The sequence below is a fragment of the Bufo gargarizans genome, chromosome 1 (genome assembly GCF_014858855.1).
Source record: "Bufo gargarizans isolate SCDJY-AF-19 chromosome 1, ASM1485885v1, whole genome shotgun sequence".
Taxonomy (NCBI): domain Eukaryota; kingdom Metazoa; phylum Chordata; class Amphibia; order Anura; family Bufonidae; genus Bufo; species Bufo gargarizans.
This window is the reverse complement of record NC_058080.1, coordinates 461,491,700-461,497,040: the sequence shown is the minus strand read 5'-3', so window position 1 is coordinate 461,497,040 and position 5,341 is coordinate 461,491,700.

The window sequence follows — 5,341 nt, the reverse complement described above, 5'->3', positions numbered from 1 at the left end:
TGTACGGGCACACGGTAGGGCGTAGAGGGTAAGGTGCACCCTATGGTTTTTGGAAGGCAGATTTTGCTGGACCGGTTTATTTACACCATGTCCTGTTTCAACCCCCCTGATGCACCCCTGGAGTAGAAACTCCTTAAAAGTGACCCCATCTAAGAAACTACACCCCTCAAGGTATTCAAAACTGATTTTATAAACGTCGTTAACCCTTCAGGTGTTGCACAAGAGTTATTGGCAAATGGGGATGAAATTAGAAAATTTCATTTTTTTGCCAAATTTTCCATTTTAACCCATTTTTTCCACTAACAAAGCAAGGGTTAACAGCCAAACAAGACTGTATCTTTATTGCCCTGACTCTGCCGTTTACAGAAACACACCATATGTGGCCGTACACTACTGTACAGCCACACAGCGGGGCGTAGAGAGAAAGGAGCGCCGTTTGGTTTTTGGAGGGCTGATTTTTATGGACCGGTTTATTTACACCGTGTCCTGTTTCAACAACCCCCCTGATGCACCCCTGGAGTAGAAACTCCCTAAAAGTGACCCCATTTTGGAAACTACGGGATAAGGTGGCAGTTTTCTTGGGATTATTTTTAGGGTACATATGATTTTTGGTTGCTCTATATTACATTTTTGTGAGGTAAGGTTACCAAAAATTGAAATTCAGAAAATTCATCTCCATTTGCCATTAACTGTTGAGAAACACCTAAAGGGTTAATAAAGTTTGTAAGATCAGTTTTTAGTACCTTGAGGGGTGTGGTTTCTTAGATGGGGTCACTTTTAGGGAGTTTTTACTCTAGGGGGGCATCAGGGGGGCTGCAAAAGGGACATTTTTAGCCGATTATCTTATGTAGGGGCTCATTTTTTGCGGGATGAGAGGACAGTTTTATTGGCACTATTTTGGGGGCTATATGACTTTTTGCTTGCTATTAACATTTTTGTTATGTAAGGTGACAAAAAAAGTTCTTATTTTGCACCGTTTTTCTTTTTTTTTTTCGGACCGTATTAATCTGGGGGGTTAGGTCATGGGGTATTTTTATAGAGGACATTCTTATGGATGCGGCGATACCTAATAAGTCTACTTTTTTACAATTATTTAGGTTTTAGACTATATTATCCTTTTTGATACAAAAAAAATGTTTTAGTATCTCTAGGTCATGGGGTATTTTTATAGAGGAGATTATTACCGACGCAGCGATAGAACTGAAGGAATGTCCCTGTGTTGCCAGTGCTCCGGTACAGCACAAAAGAGTTGTACAAGGCAACCTGTACCAAGTAGACCGCAACTTTTTTGTACCATGCCCGGGTTTTGCACATGGCGTTATATGGCTTGAGGACTTGATCAGAGAGATCAACTCCTCCCATATACCGATTGTAGTCAATGATACAATCGGGCTTGAGGACCGTTGCCGCGGTACCTCGCACAGGGACAGGGGTGATGCCGTTACCATGAATTGTGGACAGTACAAGGACATCCCTCTTGTCCTTATACCTGACCAGCAACAGGTTTCCAGTGGTAAGGGCACAGGTCTTACCCCTGGGGCTAGGTACCTGGAGGGGGTGGGCTGGGAGGCCGCGTTGATTTTTCCGCACGGTCCCACAAGCGGATGTGGATCTGGCGGCGAGGGACTGGAACAAGGGGATACTAGTATAAAAGTTATCCACGTAAAGGTGGTAACCCTTATCTAGCAGTGGGTACATAAGGCCCACACAAGTTTCCCGCTAAAACACACAGAGTGGGGGGACATTCTGGGGGTTGAATACGGGAATCTCGCCCCTCATACACACAAAACTTGTAAGTGTACCCTGAGGTACTCTCACAAAGTTTGTACAGCTTCACGCCATACCTCGCCCACTTTGAGGGAACATACTGGCAGAAAATGAGTCTCCCCTTGAACGCAATGAGAGACTCATCAACCGAAACCTCCCTTCCAGGTACATAGGCCTGTACAAATTTGGCCCCAAAATGATTGTTGACCGGCCGTATCTTATACAGACAGTCATAGGCAGGATCACTTTGGGGGGGACATGCTGCATTATCTGAATAATGCAGACATTTCCGGATGGCCTCAAACCGGGAGCGTGTCATGGCTGTACTGTAAAGTGGGGCCTGGTAGAGGACATCCCCACTCCAGTAATGCCTGACACTGGGTTTCTTGACCAGGCCCATGTGCAGCATGAGGCCCCAAAATGTCCTCATCTCGGCTGCACTGACCGGCATCCAGCCACCGGGCCTAGCCAAAAAGGAGCCCAGGTGTTGAGCAACGAACTGTTGAGCGTACAGGTTCGTCTGCTCCACCATCAGATTTACCAGTGGGTCACTGAAAAAATGAAAAAAAAAAAGTCATATTTAGTGTAGCCCACTGTGGAAATCTGGATTCCTGATTGGCCTACAAAATCAGGAATCACGGGCTCATATCGCCCTGGGGTACACCAGACAAGTTCACTGGCAGGGTGCTCCGGTGGATTTAACTGGTGGGCCGGAAAATTAGTACGAGCCCCAGAGCTGCTCGTACTAGGCTGGGCCACAGGGTCCCTAGCATGGCGGTTCCTTTGCTCCGCCTTGGGGGCTCATCATCATCTCTAGAAGATGAGGAGGACGCGGATGACAACAGGAAAGTAGGGTCATCCTCGTCCTCACTGGGACTCTCAGAGTCAGAGGCAAGCTGGGCGTATGCCTCCTCGGCCGAGAACGTCCGGCGGGCCATAGTGGAGTGTGTGTCTGCGTGTGTATGTGCGTGTGTGTGGGGGCGCGGGTGTTCGCGTACTTTATCCCTAAAACTAACAGGAAAAAAAAAAAACACTAACTATAAAAAGGGGGAAAAAATGTGAAAAAAAAAGTAAAAAAAAATTCTAAACCGCTGATCAACCGTCCGAAGTTGATCAGCGGTGGGGTGTGCGATGCGCTAACAGTGGCCGGACGCTAAGAGTGCTGGCCACAGTCAGCGTATGCACAAAATGCCTGCGCCCCAAAAAAGTTGTGGGGGGGAGGGGGTCAAGTAGCAGCACCCCTGGGGGGTCTAGGGTCACACAGCTGTGCTGTGGACCCCAGACACCCTACTTAGGGTGATGCACTCAAACTTTTTTTTTTACCACTAAAGATGGGGGTGGCACAGGTCCTAGGGGCAAGGATGGGTGCTGGGGCACAGATGCTGGCTCAGATCCGACACGTGCAGGCAGCGCTCCTCTCTCCTCGGGCTCCAGACACAAAAGGAGGAGGAGAGGAGCGCTGCTATGATTTGAATCTGCCGCCGGCTAGCCCTCCTACCAATCAAAAGTGATCCTGAGTGGTGATGTCACCATCACCACTCAGGATCGCAGGATGGTGATTGGTGGGGTAAAATCACACCACCGATCACCATCCTGTTCCAGGTTATCGGGTCCTCAGAGACCCGAATAACCCGGAAACGCAGCAAACCGCAGGTCTGAATTGACCTGCGGTTTGCTGCGATCGCCTACACAGGGGGGGGGGGGGGTCACAGGACCCTCCGGCGCATTTGCCCCAGGTGCCTGCTCAATGATTTGAGCAGGCACCGGGTTCCGATCACTGTCCGCCGCGCAGTGGTGATCGAAAATACACAGGGTGTACAGGTACGCCCTGTGTCCTTAAGTAACAGGACATAAGGGCATACCTGTACGCCCTGTGTCCGGAAGAGGTTAAAGGGGAGGTTACTGTTCAATAGGCAGTCACTGTGAAAGTCACTGTTAAAGTCACTGTTAAAGGGGCGGTCACTGTGAAAGTGGCGGTCACTGTGAAAGTGGCGGTCACTGTGAAAGTGGCGGTCACTGTGAAAGTCACTGTTAAAGGGGCGGTAACTGTGAAAGTCACTTTTAAAGGGGCGGCACTGTGGAGGTCTCTGTTAAAGGGGCGGGCACTGTGGAAGTCACTGTTAAAGGGCAGACTCTATTAAACTAAAGGACAATTTGGAGGTCACTGTTATAGGGTCGGACACTGTGGATGTCACTGTTAAAAGAGCAGGCAGTGAGGAGGTCATTGTTAAAGGGTCGGGCACTGTGGAGTTCATTGTTAAAGGGACGGGTACTGTAGAGGTCACTGTTATGGAGGAAATTGTCGATATCTTTTTACGACACACGGAAACATAAAATGAAATAGATTAAATATAGCCGGGTCCTTCTGCTAGTCTCTTATATATATATATATATAAAAATTAGTTTCTGTCTGTCTGTCTGTGTGTCTGTTCTTTATGCGTGATCAACCGACTGGACCATATTTGGCACACAGGTACATCAGGTGTCTGGGAAGAATTTAGACCGGGTGTCAGCTCTCTAGGACATACCGTTCCTGAGATATTCCCAATAAATTACATGCATTAGGCAATAGAAGCCTGCACGTCTTTCTCTTCATAACCCAACTGCCATACACACACAGTCACATGTCCCTTATCAGCCAAAAGAAGCTCGCAGGCCCTTAGTCTCCACATACACACAGTTTTACTTCAGGTTTCCATAACAACCTAGCCATTTTTCTTCACTGCTATAGGTCAGCTCTAGGCTAGAGCTACACGACAACATGCGTCGCTCAACACATAGGGCACAACTACACTGCAACATTGATGTTGCACAACATTTTTTTTTAATGATAGTCTATGGTGTTGCACTGCGACATGCTGTTACTGTGATGCGACAGTCACATAAAAATCCATCTCTCTCCAATTGATATTGGTTAATTTTTATTTTATTTTAATTCCCTATCCACATTTGTTTGCAGGGGATTTAACTACATTTTGCTGCCTCTTGCAGCCCTCTAGCCCTTTCCTGAGCTGTTTCACAGCCTTTTTAGTGCCGAAAAGTTCGGGTCCCCATTGACTTCAATGGGGTTCGGGTTCGGGACGAAGGTCGGGTTCGGATCCCGAACCCGAACATTTCCGGGAAGTTCGGCCGAACTTCTCGAACCCGAACATCCAGGTGTTAACTCTAAATAAACACTGACCTTTTGATTTATGAACTTGTTTTGCCTCTGTACTGCGTCCGCTTACCCTGCCTACCAGAGCAAATCCTCACAATTGGTGGAGGATGCGTGCACACGCAGTGAGGCTGGCGTAAACGTCGAAATATTTTTGTTTTCGCGTACGGCTGGATGTCCTGTATTAAACCAGCTGAATTTTTAAACCTGTGTCACCTGACAAAATGGAGGCTGTAATGAAAGCTCTTGTGGAGGCTAACCAACACCAGCAAGAAGCAAACCAGCTGCTGTTACAACACGTGATGGCTTTACAGACGGCAGGAGCGTCCCAGAGTGTCCATGATGTCCGGAAAGCGGTATGTGCGGTGATCCCCAAGATGACACCATCAGATGATGTCGAAACCTACCTGGTGATGTACG